A 22744-nucleotide genomic window follows, 5' to 3' on the forward strand; every position below is an offset into this window, starting at 1 on the left:
AAAGAGTTTAATTGAGCAAAGAGTGAATCAGGCAGTCTCCCTGAGCCACAATGGGCTCAGAGACTCCAGTGCAGCCACCTGGTAGAAGAAGATTTACGGACAGGTAAAAAAAGAAAGTGACATACAGAAAATGGAAGTGAGGTACAGAAGCAGCCGGACTGGTGACGCTCAGTGTTTGCCTTATTTGAACATGGTTTGAATAGTTTGCCACCTTTGATTGGCCAATCAAAGTTTTCTCAGGGATTGGCACAAGAGTAGACTATAGTCTGTTTACAACTCCATTTAGGTTATCGTACATGATGTATGGAAAAACCTTTAGGATGAACTTAAAATATGTAAGGAGGCAGCTTTTGGCTATACTTGATTTAACACTATCAATTTTACTCAAAGGGTCTGGTGAAAATTTTGCTTCATCAGCATTCAGGAACCCTCTCACTGGCAACAGAAATGCCATTCTATACCACAAGTCTATTCTTAGGCTCTGATAAACTCTGTATGGCCGGACACTGGAAAACACAGGAGAATAGGTGTGGAGCTCTGGACAGCTAGGGTAGTGATCCACTTGAATAAGCCAAAGACTCCACCATAAATTGGAATAAAAATTAATAATATATTTGCTACTAATATTTGTATAGACATGTCTTAATATGAAAAAAGCAATGTACACATATAATTTAAATGTAATATAAAGACTATATAGGGCAGACCAAATATTATCATAAATAGAGCAGGACCATATTTTGAAACATCACCATTAAGTAGAAAATTTTGTTAGTAGGTGCCAAAGTGATAGATATTAATTACAGGTAAGAAAATTAATTTTCTTTTAAATGTTTTATGTGTTAATTACTTTCATAAAAATTGTACAATCCCAAGTGTAGATTTGCTCACTTTGGCATGAGAAGAAACTACTGTGGATGTGTGTTGAATGAGAAATGTGTTTCTTTAGCTCAAACGTTTTGTTCCATTTTTAGCAACAAGAAATAATTTCTCCTGACAGATTATACCTGAGATAAAATGGAATTGTTATGAGGAAAACTTTTCCATAGCTGTATATATACCTAAAACATATTTATCAGTGAAAAGGCTGCTTTAAAAATGTTATACACGGTATTTTCATTTTCATTAATTGCTTTAGTGTGGAAGTAATTCACTAGGAAGCATATGAGATGTTCTCTCTCCCAAGACTCTTTTAATTTTATGGAAAGCCACATACAATGTTTTACAAAAATTATATATTTTTAAATTTAGGAGAGAAAAAAAGGTTTTTTCATGTCTGTTTTACGACTTGACAGTATTTTGACTGCCTAGAAGCTTTGAGTATCCTGTGTATGTTGGCTAATTTTCCAGCTTATAAGTCTGATCCTTCCCAAGGTAGAAGCCAGAAATTAAGTTCTCAACCTCTCTTAGAGTTGGGATAGAGGCACGTGACTTACATGTTACCAATTAAGTATATACATGCCAGTTTTTGACTATAAAACTACAAATTGAAGAAACAGATATCATGCCTGCTCCACTTCTGTTCTGGTGGTTTCACATCTATCCAGTTTCTGAAGACCTCACCAGCAAAAATTTTAGTGTTATTAGCCAAAATCCAGTGTGTTGTCTGTTGCCAAGGGTTACTGAAGCAGTTATGAAGTGTGATTTTGATTTTCTTCTTTGATTCATAGCCTGGTTTTCTGTCTGATCTTCAAGATTGCTTGAGAGAGAAGAATGGGAATTTCATTGAGTATATAATTATTTATTGTATACATCTTACTTTTTTTTACTGTATTCAGAGTAAACATATTCCCATTCACTAAATCACTTGTGAATATATAATTTTAAATAACTGCACAGTATTTCCCATTTTACCTTTCAAATCTGTGTTTCATCTTTTTCACACTGCTTTCTTTCTGGAGCTAATCTGTGTATATGAAATAAAACAGCTCCTTAGATCTCTGGTTTCAGGTGGGTTTGGACAGTGGGGAACTAGGGTAAAATAGCAGAGAAAGGAGGAGGCCTGAAGTCAGGCATTTGTATTCACCTTGTTCCTTCTTACTGGATTAACTCTGATTGGCTGCTGCTCTCAAGGAGAGTCACTTTTCATCCAGATTTTGTTAATTACTCCTTATCCACTCCAGCCCGGACATTGCATTCCTTATGATTTCTTGTCACACACTTAGATCCTCTTCAAATAGCTTACATTTGTGACAATTATGTGTTTTCTTTAGGGTCTCTGACTGGAGCAATATTCCATTGTAGAAATATATCATAATGTATGTCACTATTTTCCTAGTGCTTTACATTTAGGATTCTCTTGATTATTTTAAATCTAAACATTGCTGTAATTAGATACTAATATATAATTCTGATGGTTGTCTCTACTTATTTCTTAATTATATTTTCTAATTGCTGCTACGCAGAGACTCTGACTTTTTTTTAAGTATGGATCTCTTACATTCACCTACATTGCTAAAATCTAATTAGCTGTAATAGTTTAGCTGTAGAATTTCCTGAATTTTTATGGAGACAATCCTATCAGCTGTAATTAAAATTTTGCATCTTTCTTTCTAATATATCTACTTTCCATTTATGTTTCATATCTTATTGCATTGTCTGGGAAATTTAGTAACATGTTGATTATACTGTTTTATTTTAAGTTAAATTGTACATCTTTATGGGGCACATGTGCTATTTTGATAAACATACAATGCATAATGATCAAATCAGGGTATTTAGGATATCTATAAGCTCAAACATTCACCATTTCTTTGTGTTGGGTACATTTCAAATCTTCTCTTCTAGCGATTTTGAAATATACAACATATTATTGTTAATTATAGCCACCTTGCTTATTCCTTAGATCTAACTGTATTTTGTATCAATTAACCAATCTCTCTATACCTCCCCTACTCCAAGCTGTTTTAATGGGCATATTTTCTTCCTGATTTCAAAGAGACTGCTTCTTAATTTTACCACTAAATATAAGCCATTGCTTTAGCATACATTTCTAGATGTTGAATTATTCAAACGGTATAAATATTTTAAAGCTTTTTGGAATATATTATGAAATTTCTCTCCAGAAAATTACAACATTTTATACCATCATCAGTAGTTCCTGACAGTGCCTTGACCCACATAACCTTGCCAGCATTAGCTGTGAATTAGATATATTTTGTTATTTGTAACTACATTACCTTTCTCTGCTTCACGGCCACACTTGAACCCTAATTTACCACAAGAAAAACAATAACAAAAAGTAGGAATAAGATTCTGCTGAGAATTGATCGAGACTATTGCCCTTGTCGTTAGCTGACAGCATATCCCATGTGCTTTATTTATTTATTTATTTATTTATTTATTTATTAATGTTTGAGACAGCGTCTCTCTCTGTTGCCCAGGCTGGAGTGCGGTGGTGCTGTCATAGCTCACTGCAGCCTCATCTCCCAGGCTTAGGCGATCCTCCTGCCTCAGCCTCCCAAAGTGCTGAGATTACAGGTGTAAGGGACTGCGCCTGGCCTCTATTTACTTTAAAATAAAGACAAATATTTTTATTTTCTAAATTTATGAAATCAGATTTTATACGTTAAAATATTTCTAAAGCATTTTAATCATTGGGAACATTTTTTTCTTTCACATAAAGGCCCTTAAAATTTAGAAACCACCCCTAAGCTTAGGGGTATTGTTTTTCTCTAACATAAACACTGGATACTTTAAGAAAATAAAATGAGAAAACCAATTTCACTCTACCTAATACACACAGTTTTCTAAAGTGAGATGTTTGTCCCCTAGCTGCATAAATGTAAGTCATAAAAAATATTAAATGTTGACAGTTTTACTCCACCTGAAATTTACATTAGGTAATCCCTGGGCTATAGAAGGTACAATGTCTATGACAGAGCTCATTAAAAACATAGATATAAAACATATACCTGCCTTTTGTCTCAGAAGGCTGCATGACTTTTATCTCATCCCATAAATAATGGAGGCATCAGCACATTTATCTGCACACAATAACAAATCCCATCCTCTTGGTAATTGTAAAAACACTGAAGCCTGTTATTGACCTTGTGCAAAATATAGTCGTGGGATAGAAAGACAAAGAAACTTTTTGTCTGTCTATATCCACGTCTAAAGCCCCATCACACACTTTGAAAACCATTAAACTAAAAGTCAATGATGTGAAAAGGAGGAGGAAAAATATATTATTGAATAAAGCAAAATAGACAAGTTAAATCAAAAGATGCATCCATCCATACCATGTCACTCAATGTCCCTATTTTCTTTGCTGAAGTTTCTGAGATATTTGCATTAAAAGAAGGCTGAAATCTTCAGATCTCAAAGCTCTGACTCATAGTGTTAGTTCTCAAATTTTTTTTAATTCTCACATTCTTCTACTGTGCTTACGTATTTTGTAAATGGATAGTCTGTGGATATGTTTTTAAGGTACCTTTCCTATATTGTTAGAGTACACATTTTCTCACGGAATTACAGTGAAAATGGTTAGCAGCTATTTACTGATCACCATTTGAAAATATTTATATCCACATCCTAATCTCTGCCAGTTTCCCTGGGCTGGGCTCAAGAACTACAATGCTCTGCATTGCCCTGTGCATTACAAATAGATGGCATGATAAATGATAAGTCATGAGTTCCTCCAATGAGCAACACACAGTAATTATCATAATAGTTCAGAGAAGGGAGAGACAAAGGCAGACAAAGGCAAGCCACAGCAGTGACAAGAAGTCCCTTAAGAAAGGTAGGTTTTAGTGGAATCTTCAAGGATGAGGTTGAATTGATGGAAAAGACAACAGAAATATTTCACAATGGCCAAGAAAGATATGCATTATTGTTTTAGTCCATTTTCACACTGCTATAAAGAAATACCCAAGACTGGGTAATTTACAAAGGAAAGAGGTTTAATTGACTCACAGTTCCACATGGCTGAGGAGACCTCAGGAAACATACAATCATGGTGGAATGCAAAGGGGTAAGCACGCACATTCTTCACAATGCAGCAGGAGATAGAGAAACGAAGGAGTAAGTTCCAAACACTTATAAAACCATCAGATCTCGTCAGAACTCACTCACTCTCATGAGAACAGCATGGGGGAAACTGACCCCATGATCCAATCATCTCCCTCCCTCAAGACATGGGGATTACAGGTCCCTCCCTCCCTTAAAATGTGGGAATTATAGTTTGAGATGAGATTGGTGTGGGAACACAGAGCCAAATCATATCATTCTTCCCCTGGCCCCTCCGAAATCTCCTGTTTTTTTCACATTTTAAAACCAACCATTCCTTCCCAACAGTCCCCAAAGTCTTAACTCATCCCAACATTAACTCAAAAGTCCAATTCCAAAGTCTCACCTGTGACAAGGCAAGTCCCTTTCACTTATGAGCCAGTAAAATAAAAAACAAGTTAGTTCCTCCCAAGATACAATGGGGGCACAGGCATTGGATAAATACACTCATCCAAATGGGAGAAACTGGGCAAAACAAAGGGGCTACAGGCCCCATGCAAGTCTGAAATCCCACAGGGCATTTCATTAAATCTTCAAGCTGCAAAATGAACTCCTTTGACTCCATGTCTCACATTTGGGGTATGCTGATGCAAGGGGTAGGCTCCCATGGCCTTGGGCAGCTCCTTCACAGGCTGCCATTGAGTGTCTGTGGATTTTCCACGTGCACAGTACAAGGTGTCAGTGGATCTACCATTCAGGGATCTGGAAGATGGTGGCCTGCTACCCACAGCTCCACTAGAACCCCAGTGAGGACTCTGTGTGGGGGCTCCAACTCCACATTTCCCTCCCATGCTGTCCTAGCAGAGGTTCTCCATGAGGGCTCTGCCTGTGTAGCAGACATCTACCTGTATGTCCAGGCATTTCCATACATCCTCTGAAATCTAGGCAGTGGTTCTGAAACCTCAATTCTTCCCTTCTGACATTAGTGGAAGCTGCCAAGGCTTCCATATGTTGGAAACAATGGCCTAAGCTGTATCTTGGACCATTTTAGCCACACCTGGATGCAGTGCACCAAGTCCCAAGACTGCACAAAGCAGCAAGGCCCTGGGCCAAGCCCATGAAACCATTTTTTCCTCCTAGGCCTCCAAGATCTCTAACATGCCTTGGAGATATTTTCCCCATTGTTTTGGTGAGTAATAATAGGCTTCTTATTACTTATGCAAATTTCCGCAGCTGGCTTGAATTTCTCCCCAGAAAATGGGGTTTTCTTTTCTATCACGTCATCAGGCTGCAAATTTTCCAAACTTTTATGCTCTGCTTCCCTTTTAAACATAAATTCCAATTTCAGATTATCTCTCTCAAGTTCAAAGTTCCAAAGATCTCTAAGGCAGGGGAAAAATGCTGTCAGTCTCTTTGCTAAAGTGTAGCAAGAGTAACCTCGGCTCCAGTTCCCAAGAAGCTCCTCATCTTCATCTGAGACTACCTCAGCCTGGACTTCATTTTCCACATCATTATCAGCATTTGAGTCAAAACCATTCAACAAGTCTCTAGGAAGTTCCAAACTTTCCTACATTGTCCTCTCTTCTTCTGGGCCCTCCAAATTTTTCCAACCTCTGCCTGTTACCCAGTTCCAAAATTGCTTCCACATTTTCAGGTTATCTTTGTATAAGTACCCAACTCCTTGTACCAATTTACTGTATTAGTCCATTCTCAAGCTGCTATAAAGAAATACCAGAGACTGGGTAATTTATAAAGCAAAACATTTTAATTGACTTGCAGTTCCACGTGGCTTGTTGGAGGGGCTCAGGAAACTTATAATCATGAGGCAAAGCCAAAGGGAAACAAACATTTTCTTCACAAGGCAGCAGGAGAGAGAGAAATGAAGGAGGAACTTCCAAACACTTATAAAACTATCAGATCTCATGAAAACTCACCATCACAAAACAGCATGAGGGAAAGTTCCTCCATGATCCAATTACCTCCCTCTTTTGACACATTTAGATTACAGATGCAATTTGAGATGAGATTTGGGTGGGGACACAGTGCCAAACCATATCAGGTACCATTAGGGAGATGTTTATGAATCTAATATATATTCAAAAGACAAGATAATGGATTTACTTGGAGGAAAAAGGGATGTGAGTTTGGATAGGGAGCATAGTAAACAATTATTAAAAGTCTTCAAATATAGGCTAAATAGTTTAAACTTGATTTGAGAGGTGAAGGTCACCAAATATTTGGAATAAGAGCCTCAACTTGCATTCCATAGCAGATACCACAATTTGATCAAAGCTCTTCATCTCCCTGAAGCCAGGTAGAACCTAAGACTACTTAATTGTTGATGTAAACTATCAAAATTGACTCATAATGTTAATCCCTTTTGCCATGCTGGATATAGGTAACCATTTTGAGCCATAAAGGAACAGAAGAACACAGTTTTAAAGAATGACCCAGGGTGAAGCCCAGTTAATTAAAATGTTTATGAAATAATCCAGACAATGGATCCTGAGAACATTTAAATTAAAAGGGCAGGATCTAATGGCAGACATGCTGAAAGATGAAGCAGAGACAGAGGATTCACTTATACCAGGCTAAAGAAAAATCCTTTCATTTAGCTAAAATAAATAATTCAGCTTCAAGCTATTCAATAAACATTTGTTAGCAATCTAATATATGATAGTATAGCGCTAAAGCATTTACAAACTTTATCTGAATTAATTCTTGTAAAATTAGTATTGATTTTCTGTTTCATTGAGATCATCATGTCTTTTGCGGAAACATGTGTGGAGCTGGAGGCTATTGTACTTAGCAAACGAACGCAGGAACAGAAAACCAAATACCACGTGTTCTCACTTAAAAGTGAGAGCTAAATGATGAGAATTTATGAACACAAAGAAGGAAATAACAGACACTGGTGTCTACTTGAGGCAAGAGGGTGTGAAGAGGAAGAGGAGCAAAAAAGATAACTATTGGGTACTGGGCTTAATACCTGGGTAATGAAATAATATGTACAACAAACCCCCGTGACACTTGTTTATCTATATAAAAAATCTTCACATGTACCCCCAACCTAAAATAAATTTTTAAAATCAGGAATGGCTCAGAGAAATTATGAAACTTGTTCAAGATCCCATATCCTTTCAGCTCTATCACACTTCTGAGACGAGATGAAACATGAAAAAAATTACAGCCTAGTTGAATTTACATTTAAAAATATTTACTAGAAATTATACCATAATTAGAAGCTAGCACTACAGCAAGTTTAGCATGAAATGAATATTTTATTACTTTTTATTTTGAGAGTTAAAATTGTTCTTAGACTCTAAATAGAAAAAAAACCTGTTAAACTTGATAGCAACAAACTTGCTGACATCAAACTTTATTTTTAAGACTAATACAGGATTGAAAAAAATACCAACTTTATTTAATACATAGGAGTGGGATATATCAAAGGGAATGATGCAAATTATTTGCAGAGTCCTTTTTAATTTCTATGGTGACACTTATTTGGATGATTCAGAAAAAAATTGAGAATTTTTAGTTGGGTATTTTTGTTATTGTTTTTGTTTTTGTTATTTTAAGTAATTGAGTTAATATTATATATTTTATCAAACAATTGTCAATTCTTCAATTCACAGTGCCTGAAAATGTGCTCAATAAATATTAACTGACAAGGCAAGACATTGGGACATAGATAGTATTCATTGTTCTAGCAAAGATAATTATCCAAGCAGCCAAGTGTCATTTCTTTTTTCAAAATTCTACCGTGTCTCATTATTTACTCAAAGTAATTGCCCAAATCCTTACTAGGAAGGAACTCCAAGGTCTGACTCCACGCCCACCCTCAACCTTTCCCTGACCTTATCTCCATCTTCTGTATCCCTCAGTCTCTTCAGTCCAGTCACAATGGCCTGCCTATTGTACTCAAAAGCCCACATCAGCTTGTTCTTTATGGTTTTCTTTTCCTATTATCTCTTCCTGAAAGTTCTTCCCACCTTATTTCCTCCTACAAGTCTTCACTCAAATCTCATCTTATCAACGAGTCCTATGAAAAGCACTCTATTTAATTTTCCAACCAGCTGCCACCTGACACTTCAATTCCTTTTCCCTTGTTTTCCTTCAATTTTTTCTGCAGCACTTACCACTTTTTAACATATGTTGTTTACTCAATAATTACATTTATTTGTTATTTTCTCATTATAATTACAAGTTCAATGAAAGCAGAAACCTTGTCATTCTTGATTGCTGCTATATCCCAAGCAGCTACAACAAGCTATATAGTCAATAGTGTCTGAAAGAATGAATGAATAAATAATAATGATAAATAACAATGGTTAATGCTATCTGAGAGCATTTATTTGCCAAGAACATTAAGTGTTAAACTACCTACTAGTATGATCACATTTTTTTCATTTAAGCCTCATAACAATTGTTTAAGGGGATAAAAATTTATAGTAAGTAATAGGCTACAGGTTTCCTAACCATAACTGGTCATCTAACCCAAGTCTCCAGACTCTTGCTTCATATTGCTATGGCTGAAACATAGAGAAAAACATGTTTACTCTGATTATAGTTAAGACATATCAGCATCCAACAATGAAGTCATAGCACATGGAATGTATTCACTGCAGAAGAAAAAATTCTTTTGTGAAGCATGTTGGAATTTGATCAAAAATCTAAATTTTGATTCAAGATTGAAATTAATATGCTACAGCAATACTTCTAAGAAAACAAAAAAAATCTTCCTAAATTATTTGTTGTTCTACTAGGGGCAAATTATGATTGGATTTATAAACTAAAAAATTTTTCAAAGACATATGTAACTAATTTATATGAACTCTTTTACACTCAAGTTGTACAATTATTTTTTGTAATACCTCTATTCTACTAAAGTAAATTACACTTTAATTCAAAAATATTTCAATGATTAAATATTTTGAAGTTTCATTTTGGATACCTATATAGCTTTTCTGTCATATTACTAATATAGTATAACCTTCTTTTTTCATTGCTGAAATCAGATGTCAGAGGTCACTTAAGAAGGCTTTAAACATGCCAACCACATGCATTAGATTCCAGTAAGCTTAGAATCCCTATACTTCTTCAACTGCCTAATTATAATCAAGTATTTTCAAATGCAATCTTATTTTGAACACACCTGAAGATGAAATTGTAGCAAATAAGAAAAATTCTCCAACTTATCAAAATCTCTACCTATAAAATTTTCTCTGTAAAAGCAAATGAAAACAACTAGGAAAATGTATATTTTAATTCAGCGCAACTGTAGCTGTGACAAAATGGAAAATGGCTCCCCTATGAAAGGCAATCTCTTTGTTAAAGTGCTGACACGCCAAAGATAAGTTACTTATTGTTCTTTTACATTAAAAAAATAATTATTTCAAGGAAATAAAAACAAGGTAAAGAGTTAGGCTGCATTACATAAAACCAATGAAGACAAAGATACTTTACAAAACCATGTGTGTTCTATGGTGTTCATTAAAGCAAAAGCACTAGGTTTCCTGTTTTGATAACTCAGGACATTTATTATTGCAGTTTGGAAGGCTACTCCTTTACTTACATAAGGAGGGTGTGCCATCATAAGAACACTTTGGGGAGACTGCTAACAGGACCACTTTTCTTCATGTATCTTTTTTCTCATTTTAAAACACTGTGGTAAAATATACATAGTATAAAAATTTTAATGGTACAATTCAGTTAAGTATATTCACATTGTTGTACAACCATCTTTTTTTTCCTTTACACCTACAAATAAAACATTATCATTCTGCCTGCTTTATCAAATCTTGTTCATCCAAGTCACACATTAAGGAACAGATTAGGGTTGGGAAGAAATTTCTTAGGAAGTTCCAGGACTTCTAATTTATGTTTCCCAAGTGAAGTGCATAATACAAGACCATTGAAGGGCCTGGGAATTCAGACCGCTTTGCCTGTTTCTAATAATAGCTGTCATTTTGTTTTGTTTTGTTTTGCCTTGTTTCTGTAAATTTGTGTCTACCTTATGACCATATCCCAAAGTACGTTCCTTGGAGCATCAGTTGTAGGGGTGTCCATAGGTGTTACCCAGAAAAGGAGTATATGATCAAACAAATTTAGACCCACTCGATTAAACGTGTGTCCTTTCTGCAGAGTTTCTTAGAACTTCTCATACACTGGTGGGCATTGTGGCTGTCTAAGTCAGACGGGTGGCCTGCAGGTTTCACAAAGATCTTGGACCACTGAATTCTGTTATTGCTTGAGAATATTTTAAAACTATTTTGCAAAGGAGTACACCTTGGAAAACATGAGATAACAGTTCTATACCTCTGTCATTTTCATTATTAAAGTATTTTTTGGCATGAAAAACTTCTTTTTAAAGAAAACATGTGGTTTGATGTTTCATCATCTTGGAACCTTCTGTCACTTTCCATATCCACCACCTTGTGCTAAACTGTCCACCTGTTCACCGCAAAACTCCTCACCTTTTTGCCATTTGTTCACTCTGCCCAGTATTTTTACTTTCAAAGTTTTACCTCCTTTCACAAGAGGTTATGCCAGGAAATATATAATCGAAGTGAGAAGGAGAAAGAAATTCATTACATAAGTCTTAAAGGAAAAAACAGAAAATCCAAAGCATACTGAAAGAAAGCCTTGCAAGAGAGGAGGCTCAAGAGCTTTATGTCATAGCAGGACACCAAGAAAGTTCTAAGAAGGCCATATCAGAATGCCCTCTGCCAACTTTCAACCCCAGGATTAACACTTCACATGCATTAGCAGAGAGAGATAAATCAATGCTTTTCATGTTTGGTGCTGTATCTGTTTTGTCCCCTACCCCAACCCCAATCCACCACTGCTTTGAAGAACAGGTTGACCTCTCCAGATTCTGGGAGGAGATCAGTGTATTCGGTCTGCTCTGACTGTGGATGAGGACAGGTCCCAGACTCCAGCCAGTGCCTACTAGTTAGAGCAGAGCACAGCAGCTACCCAGCATGGCCTACTTAAAATTGCTGGTCTCCGTATTAAATTTTGGTCTCCTGCGAAATCAATATTGAGGCACCAACATTTAATAAAAAGGTTCCGGGTATTTTTAGCAATATTTATTTACAGTTTGTGCTCTGATAGGCAATGAACCAACTCCATCAGCATTGGGAAGGCTTTCATTTTGTGAAAAGAAGTCAAAGGTATTTGTACATGGATACTAGGATCAACAATCTCTTTAGCCAGGACTTCCAAAACAAAGCCCCTGCAAGTGCCAATCTAAGCCCATGGGAGTGTTGGAAAATGGGGAAAATGCCTTCTTTAGATAATCGTGGTGGTGGTTGGTCAATATCTTAATTGTTGAGACCATTTGCCCTATGAAAGGCAGGAGGCTGGTAGTGGGAGTTTTCTGAGTTCATTTTTTTCCTCAGATCTTCTCATTTCCCTGAAAATTGCTAAAGTATGGTTTTTGGCTCCTGCAGGGTTCTCTCTCTCTCTCTGTCTCTTCCCCGCTGACTCCCTCCTTGCCTTAGTCCCTCTTTTCTGCTTAATAATCCCCCCTCATAGTTTCAACAAGAAGCACAGTTACCACACTAACTTCTGCAGGAATCCAGGAAAACAAGCTGTCTAAAGGCAACATCTGCCTCTGACCCTATAATATAGTCCTCACCACAGATACATGTTATGGGTTGAATTGTGTCCCTCAAAAAGATATGTTGAAGTCCTAACCTTTGGTGCCTGTAAAGAGGACCTTATTTGGAAATAAACTGTTTGCAGAAGTAATCCAGCTATAATGAGGTCATACTAGATTAGGGTGAGCCCTAAATCCAATAACTGGTGTCCTTATAAGGAGAGGGAGAGATTTAGAGGTACAGCTTAGACACAGAGGGGAAATGTTCATGTGAAAACAGGGAAAGAAATCAGAATGATGAAACTATAATCCAAGGAACATCAGAGCTTGGTGGCAATCTCTGGAAGCCATGAAGAGTCAGGGCAGATTCTTCCCTAGAGCCTTCAGGGGAAGCGTGGCTCTGCTAACACCTTAATTCCAAAGTTCCAGCCTCTGGAACTGTGAGAAAATAGAGTTGTGTTGTTTTTTGTTTTAAGCCATGTACTTTGTGGTAATTTGTTACAGTCGTCCTAGGGAACCACTGCAAGTGAGTACAAAGGTCTAGCTGTTTGCCTGGGAAAAGGAAGATACAATATGGGAAAAATAAAACTGAGATTAACATCCTAATAACTTACCTGGCACACAAGGAAGTCCAAGCAGGAGGAGAATAGCATTGAACAGGCTATTAGTAACTGTTGTTCATTCATTGTACAAATACATATTGAATGCTTCTCTGGGCCTGGAAGGTAAATAAGACAATGTCTTTACCCTGAAATGGGTCAAGTATAACGAATATTGAACAAACACAGGGCCACATGATTTCCATAAGTGCATAGGGGTGCCATAGAGATAGGGAAAAAGAGAACTTGATGAGAACGTGAAGGTCTGGAGAAGGCTTTTTATTTTTTTTTATTTTTTTGCAAGAAAATAAGACTTCAGATGGAGTTCTGCAGGATGAGCAGGCATTGTCCAGGGAATAACGGTGTACAGGACATCTGAGGCAGGGCACAGGATAAGCAATGTCAAAGGTGTAATACAGCACATTACGAGCCACTGTGTATTCTTGGGCAAGGGGACTAATGGAAAAGAAAGGCCTCTAGTGGCATTTAAGGACTAGGATAGGAAATGCATCTTGTGTCTTGCTAAGGGCCCAGAGCTGACCCTATAAAAGATGAGAGCTAATGATGACTTTTAAGCTAAGAGGTATTATGGTGACATTTTTATTTTGCACATGTCACTTTGGCATAGAAGATAAAGTAGATAAAAGCAAGGCTTCATGCATAAGAATTTTTCTTGGAGGCTGGGTGTGATGGCTCATGCCTGTAATCCCAGCACTTTGGAAGGCCGAGGCGGGCAGATCACCTGAGATCAGGAGTTTGAGACCAGCCTGGTCAACATGGAAAAACCCCGTCTCTACTAAAAATACAAAAATTAGCCAAGCATGGTGGCGGGCACCCATAATCCCAGCTACTTGAGAAGTTGAGACAGGAAAGTCGCTTGAACCCAGGAGGCAGAGGCTGCAGTAAGCCAAGATCTCGCCATTGCACTCCAGCCTGGGCAACAGAGCGAGACTCTGTCTCAAAAAAAAAAAAAAAGATAAAAAGAAAAAAAAAGATGGTTAAACACTTCATTTTCTTCTAACAGATTCATCCACGTGAGCTCTACTCATCATAATATGCTCAAAGAACAGACTGAAACTTCAGGAGATGGAATGCCAATTTTCTCAGTGCCAATTATTGATTCTAAGAGCTCCAACAGCACTTCTTGTGGCAGGGAGCCCTGGGTCACCAGAATGCCCAGGTGTCTTTGTACGTCAGGCTTTTGTGATTTGAGACTTGATGGTGGCTCTGCTCCACATCGATCACAAAGGCTTGTCCAGTGCTCTCAGCGTGTTCATCTATCCCTGTGCCTTCAGAGGAATGTCATCTATGACATTAATATTCACTTGCCTCCTAGCTAACATTCACGTGGAGTCATGATTTCTTTGCTTACTCCTAATTTTTCTGGACTTACAATGTCTTGAAAAGCCAGGTAAATGGCTCTCCCTGCTTTGTTCATTAGATACAGAGTGATGTTACTTTCACTAAATACAATTTTTCTGAGGCGATATTCTCATTAAGTCCCAATCTGCTCTTCTCACACAAAGGATACTCGATCAGGAGAAGCTGCATGCAGAGTAAAAGGGTAAATCAGTCATCATCTATATGATTTAAGCTACAATAACCTACATACAACCTCAAATTTAAGAAGAATATTTTGCCTTTTGTTAATACAATGCCTGGAATGCAGTGGTGTGATCTCAGCTCACAGCAACCTCTACCCCCGGGTCTCAAGTGATCCTCCCACCTCAACCTCCAACGTAGCTGGCATTACAGGTGGGCACCACCATACCCAGCTAATTTTTTTTTTAATTTTTTGTGGAGACAGAGTTTCACTATGTCACCTAGGCTAGTCTTGAATTCCTGGACTCAAGCGATCCTCCCACCTAGGCCTCCAAAAAATGCTGGGATTACAAGCATGAGCTACTGTGCCCAGCCTGTAAAAAATTTTTTTAAAAGTAATATTGATAAAAGAAATGTCCATTAGTGAGAACTCATGTATGTCAGTGTTAAAAATTCAAGTCAGACTTGCTTAAATGAAAGGAATACCTTACCTTACTTATAACTAAAAATTCAAGGGTTAGAAATAAAAAAAACTGAGTTTTTAAAGTTTTAATTATGTCTCTCTTTTCTTTTCAATTTCTTCATCTTTGCATGCACCTTCTTTATTTGTTCATTTGTTTTTAGAGACAAGGCCTCACTCTGTTGCCCAAACTGGAGTGCAGTGGCAAGATCACAGTTCACTGCAGCTTCAAACTCTTGGGCTCAAGCAATCCTCCTGTGTGAGCCTCCCAAGTAGCTGGGACTACAGATGTGAGCCACCAAATCCAACTCACTTTTTTTGTTTGTTTGTTTGTTTTTTGTAGACACGAGGTTTTGCTATGTTTGCCAGGCTGGTCTCAATCAAACTCCTAGACTCAAGTGATCCTCCTCTCTTGGCCTTCCAAAGTTCTGAAATTACTGGTATGAGTCATCATGTCTGGCTTCACCTTCTATGTTATTCTTTTGCATTGTGAAACTGTTGAGCCATATAGGTGCAGTCATAGAAACTATTCTTCCCCAGTTGAAATTATCCCAGTTTAAAGGCTAGAAAGAAAGCATCTCTCCCCATGTAGCCATCTCTGAAGTCTCTGAAAAGCATTGTGATTGTCTATTTTGTTCTGCATCTGTTTCGGAGCCAATCACTATGGCTATATAAGGAAGAGAGAGTAATTAACTATCCTATCAAAGTATTTGGACTGAAAGTAGAGACATCCTAAAAGAAAGGGAATAATGTTACCAAGGAAGATATCAAGTGCTGAATTGAGAAAAAGAAAGGCAAAGAAAGGGTTTATTAGTGCTCTGAATTCCAACTAAAGGAAGGCAGAACTGAGAGAAAGTGGAAATTTCTCCTAGCACTGTAAACTCACAGGGAATACAGGCAAACAAACCAATGGGGCATTCTACAACAATATAGACTGTGTAGAATTCTTACTTCCAATCAGAAGTTTCTAATAAAGAAATTAACCTTGCTGCTTTTCATCCAAACTAAAATGTGTGTGTGCAGACATTCCCCCAACACAAATCATATTTAATATATGGAATAAAATCTCCAGGGATAAATGGTTTCTCTAGTTTTGTGGGTAAATAATTCTTTATCCTAATAGATAAAGAATTTTGTTTTATCCATTAGGGATTGCTGTTACTCTTTAACTCTTTTCTAAACTTAGCAAAAATATAAACAAACAAAAGCAGAAATGCACCAGTTTTTGCTTTCTTTGGGAGATCTTCTCACTTCCAGAAAAAGATATCTCTATCCTCCCAATCTCCATAATTCTTAGTTTGTACCATTCATAAGAGACTAAAATGGTTCTATTTTGAATTTGAGTTAATGATGACATTTTTACATATCCTGTTTGTAAATTTTTTGAGTAACATCTACCTAAAAGACAATAGCATAAATAGCTAATTTTGAGCAACTTCTGTGGTCAAGTTATATACTACTTATGTGAGTGTGTCTGGCTTGAAATACATCTATGAGATAGATTCATCTAATTTTAAGATGACAAAGCTGTGGATCACAAAAGTAGACTAACTTGTCCATGATCAACTGCTAATGAAAGACATATCCAAGATCCGAATCCCCAAAAGTGTTGCTCCAAAGCTCCTGAAATAGTCTGAAGGGGGTATGATAAGAGAGACACCAGTTCGATGTGTACGGCTGTCATTCAGGTGACAGAAGACAGTGGCTTAGACTGTGAGGATGGCAGAGAAATGGAGAAAATGAGATGGATTTAAGGATATTTTAGGATGGCATCAACAGATCTTCATGTGAAGGTTAAGCTCTGTTCCATCCACCAATGTTTCAGTCTTTTGGAAGTAGTTAGGAAACATGCTGTGGAGGAGAGGTGGAGAGTGGAAGAGGTAATAAGGCTGCTTAGAGTATTTACACCTCTTCCACCTCGGACTCTCTCCTGAAAGTCTCAGGTAGTCATTATGTTAAGAGCACACGGGAACTTATGAGAGAGGGAGCACTTGGATGTGCGACTCCTTCAGGGCTCAAAATGAGAGGCAGGGTATTGGAAAAGGAGACTTTGAGGATGAAGCAATTAGTCATGTTGAGATAAAGAACTCCAAAGACAGGAGAGAAGTTTCCCCATTAACTGTAATGCCAAGAAAACTGTGAGTCATTGGCCACTCCCTCCAATACTTGCCTGTCACATTCACATCGGTGTTGCCTATGAATATGTAGATACTCTCAGGAAATGTGTAACCCTTTGGAGAGTGAATGCAAATTTAAACTCATATTTTACTTGTTGGAAGGCATTCATCACCTTAAACTGTATTAATGAATACCTAATCAAGGTTGCAGAAATCTTGTTAAATTTTCAAAACCAAAATTAACTTTCATAGGATGATGATAACCCAGTCATCCATTAAAGTGGTCATAATTGTCTATCAGTCTAGTGTCACTTTAGTACCAGAGAAAGGCCTAAAGTTAAATGGTTTCTATTCTGGGGACCATTTTCAGATTTGAGTTGAGAAAATAATATAGAATAGAAGAATTTGAGGTCTGTGTGTACCAGACTAAATTAAGTATTTCCAGCAACAATGCGAATGTAATCTATTTCCTTCTGTATATATATTCTTCCCTCTCTAATTTTTTTCTTCCCTCCCTTCTTTTCTTCATTCTTTCCTTTTTTCCTCTTTTCTTTTTTTTTTTTTACTTTCCCTCTGTCTCTTTGTTACTCTATTCTTCCATTCTCCTTTAATAGTTAGAAAAAAGAAAATCTGTATTTTTCCCAAAATAATCCAGCAGAGGGCAAATGTTCTTTGCCTGAATTTTATAAACCTGAATGAGAGTGAATTCTGAAGCCCTGCCTTTCTCTTTCAACATGAGGCAAATACTAGATATGCACACTTACCTTGGTCCCTAAATGTTCTTTCTTCTCTCGCAGTTCTTTCTAGTTAACAAGACCATGGTGAACACACTAAGAGATAATGATCTCTCTTTTTTATATTAACCTGTTTGTTATTTCTAAATAAAAATGTGCTCTATTAGACATATTTTCAAAACCAGTTAAAAATGAAGTAATCTCCATGTCTAATTTTATGTCTCTATAAAACTCCTTTCCCTAAATGTGTAAGTAAGCATCAAATAGTAAAGTTATAAACCTCTTTGTCTTGTAAACAAGGAGACAAAAAGCAGCATTAAAAATGTAGTTGTATTAAAGCTCATAAAAGTTATGGCTCAATTTTAATTGGTGTAGTGTGGCCACTTTGTATTTATGTCTGTGAGCAGTAGTTTTACCCTATGCAGAAAATGTTTCTGGAAGATACACTGTGGACTTACTTGTGAGCTTCCTGTTGGCTTTGGATTAACAAACTTCTCTTCAATCTTTAAATGAGAGAAAATGTAGCATACATTTGTGTTACTCATTTTTAACAAAAAGAATAAAAAATTTAACCTATTTGGAGTAAAATCTTTTTTAAGATTCAATATTTAGTCTATTGATACCTTAGAAGGCTTGCTTCAATTCAAAGTGCTTGTTTCTAGAGCTTTGGTAGTACTGTTTTCTTAGTTATTTGTCATGTAGATTGATTGGTTGCTTGGTTGATTTTAATTTTATGAATAGCACACAAATGCAGTGTCTTCAATTTTTTTTTTTTTTGAGACGGAGTTTCGCTCTTGTTGCCCAGGCTGGAGTGCAATGGCGCAATCTCGGCTCACCATAACCTCCTCCTCCCGGGTTCAAGCGATTCTCCTGCCTCAGCCTCCCTAGTAGCTGGGATTACAGGCATGCACCACCATGCCCAGCTAATTTTGTATTTTTAGTAGAGATGGGGTTTCTCCATGTAGGTCAGGTTGGTCTCGAGTTCTCTACCTCAGGTGATCCACCCGCCTCGGCCTCCCAAGGTGCTGGGATTACAGGCTTAAGCCACTGTGCCTGGCCCAGAGTCTTCAATTTTTATTTTATTTTATTTATTAATTGATTGATTTTTGAGACAGAGTATCACTCTGCTGCCCAGGCTAGAGTGTAGTGGCACAGTTTCAGCTCACTGGAGCCGCCCACCTCCTGGGTTCCATCAATTCTCATGCCTCAGCCTTCTGAGTAGCTGGGATTACAGGTGGGTGCCACCATGTCTAGGTAATTTTTGTATTTTTAGTAGAGACAGGGTTTCACAATGTTGGCCAGGCTGGTCTTGAACTCCTGACCTCAAGTGATCTGCCAGCCTTAGCCTCCCAAAGTGCTGGTATTACAAGCATAAGCTACCATGCCCAGCCAGTGTCTTTAATTATTAACTTAAGAGAAATATACAGTGTAAAGCAGAAGTCATTCATTCATTCATTCATTCAACAATAACTGCTGAGCTCCTACATACCTACAAAGTACTGCCTCTGCAATGCTTATCCTGGTAAGGATGTGAAGATATGGTTCTTTTGCCCATGAAGCTTTTGGTGTGGAAGTTTCTCTTCACATTTTTTCCTCAATTATCAGTTTAGTGCAAATTATTTCACACCATTTGATATCCATTTTTATACATATATGCCTTTTAAACATGTGTGTGTTTTCACATAAGTGGAATTCAACTATTTATGTTGTATAATGGGATTTGGTCTTCCCTTGCCCCCAGGCAAAACCTTGGTTAACTTAGTTTACAATACTTATGGTCACTTTTAAATAATACGAATAGTATAGATTTAGAAAGTACAAATAGTGTACAAATAGTACAGAGTTGGAAAGTATACTTTTTCATTTGATTATCAAAATGGCAAAGTTGTTTTCGAGTACGGTAGAGGGAAGCCTTTAATGAAGAAAGGGGTGTGGTTGGCTTTTTCATGCTTTGTTCTACTCTTAGAAGTTTTGTTCCTTCCCCTGCTTTGCTGACATTAGTTCTGGTCCCGGATGATGTTGGGTGAATAGCGGAGAGAGAAGGATGACAGCTAAGGGGTGGTGAAGAAAGTTCTTAATTGATATGATTCAGGAGAGGGGCAGCGAAGTGCTGAGTAGAGAAGGGCAGGATCCCTGACAAGGGCTCCAACCTCGGGCCTGTGCCCATGGACCTAAATGAGGACAGGCATTTCTGTTTTTGCCGACCAAATGTTGCCTTTTGGCCCCCCATCCTGTGGCCATAAAAACCCGAGACTGTAGCGAGCAGACACACAAACAGCTGGACGTCGAGAAAGAGCACACGGACAGACACCAGCAGACACCAGCAGGCCATAGACAGACCGAAGAACAAAGGAGACGTCGTTCTCTGCGCCTGCGCCGGCGCTGCGGGCCTCTCTGCGCCTGCGCCGGCGCTGCGGGCCTCTCTGCGCCTGCGCCGGCGCTGCGGGCCTCTCTGCGCCTGCGCCGGCGCTGCGGGCCTCTCTGCGCCTGCGCCGGCGCTGCGGGCCTCTCTGCGCCTGCGCCGGCGCTGCGGGCCTCTCTGCGCCTGCGCCGGCGCTGCGGGCCTCTCTGCGCCTGCGCCGGCGCTGCGGGCCTCTCTGCGCCTGCGCCGGCGCTGCGGGCCTCTCTGCGCCTGCGCCGGCGCTGCGGGCCTCTCTGCGCCTGCGCCGGCGCTGCGGGCCTCTCTGCGCCTGCGCCGGCGCTGCGGGCCTCTCTGCACAGATTTCGGCAATACCACGAAGGCAGAGCAGCGTTTTCCGCAGCACAGGCCCGGGCGGGCGGGCAGGCCGGCGGCACCGCGAGGGCGGAGCTGCGTTCTGCTCAGCACAGACCCGGGGGAAACCGCGTAGGCAGACCAGTGTTCTCCTCAGCACAGACCTTGGGGGCACCGCCTCGCTTTGGGAAAACTCGGGACCGCAGCGACGGTGAATAAAATGCTTCCTGTTTGCAGCCCTGAATAATCAGGGTCAGAGTCCAGTTAGAAGGGTTCAGTGTGGAAAAAGAGAAACCAAAAGCCCCCATGAATCCTGCGCATGGAAGGTGAGGCGACCGCAGTGGGAGGTCTACATCGCAGCCTCAGAACACAAACGCAGCATTCCTAGTGCAGACATGACACCCAAAATATGACACCCCCATTGCGGATATGACGAGCACCTGTAATGATAATGCACTGCCTCAATACAAAAATATTAATATAAGATCGGCAATATAGTAATATATTAATATAAGGGTTAGGGTGAGGGGTGAGGGTCAGGGGTTAGGGTGAGGGTGAGAGGTGAGGGTTAGGGGTTGGGGTTAGGGTTGGGTTGGGGTTAGGGTAGGGTTGGGGTTGCGGTTGGGGTTGGGGTAGGGGTTGGGGTTGGGGTTAGGGTTGGGTTGGGGTTGAGTTTAGGGTTAAGGGTTAAAGGTTAGGGTTGGGTTAGGGTTAGGGTTAGGGGTTAGGGTTAGGTTGGGGTTGGCTTAGGGGTTAGGGTTTAGGGTTAGGGTTACGGTTATTGGTTAGGGTTAGGGTTACGAGTTAGGGTTAGTGTTTGTGTTCGGGTTGGGGTTGGCGTTGGGGTTTGGGGTTAGGGTTGGGGTGGGGGTTATGGTTAGGGGTTGGGGTTGGGGGTTGGGGTTAGGGTTAGCGTAGGTTTAGGGTAAGGGTAAGGGTTAGGATTAGGGGTTAGGGTTTGGGGTTAGGGTTAAGGGTTAGGGTTAGGGGTTAGGGTTTAGGGTTAGGGTTAGGGTTATTGGTTAGGGTTAGGGGTTAGGGTTTGGGTTCGTGTTAGGGTTCGGTTTAGGGTTTGGGGTTAGGGGTTAGTGGTTAGGGGTTAGGGTTAGGGTAGGGGTTAGGGGTTAGGGGTTAGGGTTGGGGTTAGGGTTAGGGTAGGGTTAGGGTTAAGGTGTTAGGGTTAGGGTTAGATTACAATTTCTAACCTGTTTTATTTTGTTTTTCTTCTGAGACAGGGTCTCCCTCTGTTGTCCAAGGCTGGAGTGTAGTAGTGCTATCGCAGCTGACTGCAGCCTCAACCTTCCAGGCTGAAGCGATCCTCCCACCTCAACCTCCCACGTGGCTGAGACTACACGTGGTTGCCACTATGCCCAACTACTATTTGGAATTTTCGTATACATGGATTCCAGAGGGGTGACAGCGAAACATGAGTAAGCATGGATTTTGGTATATGCAGAGATGGGAGGCTGGAACTAATTCTGCATGCTGAGGAACGACGACTGTATGTGTTTTTACAATTACGCTGTAGGATACGTACTGTTGCATAGCCTTGAAAATACAAATTTTTAATTGAGTGGAATAATAATAATATTGCTAAAAGTAGCAGCTGGCCAGGTGTGGTGGCTCACACTGGTAATTGCAACACTTTGGGAGGCTGAGGCAGGAGGATGGCTTGAGGCCAAGAGTTTGCGATAGGCCTTGGAAACAAAGGGAGTCACCATCCCTACAGAAAAATACATGAATTAGCCTAGTGTGGTGGCATGTTCCTGTAGTCCCAGCTACTTGGGAGGCTGAGGTGGGAGGATCACTTGAGCCCAGGGAGGCTGAGACTGCAGTGAGTCATGATCAGGCCTCTGCACTCCAGCCTGGGTGACAGAGTGAGACCCTGTCTCAAAACAACAAAAAAGTAGCCGCTAACATCAACTGAACTTTTATACCACGTGCCTATTGATACCATTGTTTAATTTCTTAGAACTGTTTCTTATTTCACTTACCAACTCTGTCTTCAGTTACTCCCAGATTTTTA

Source organism: Pan troglodytes, chromosome 7 (assembly GCF_028858775.2).
Source record: "Pan troglodytes isolate AG18354 chromosome 7, NHGRI_mPanTro3-v2.0_pri, whole genome shotgun sequence".
Taxonomy (NCBI): domain Eukaryota; kingdom Metazoa; phylum Chordata; class Mammalia; order Primates; family Hominidae; genus Pan; species Pan troglodytes.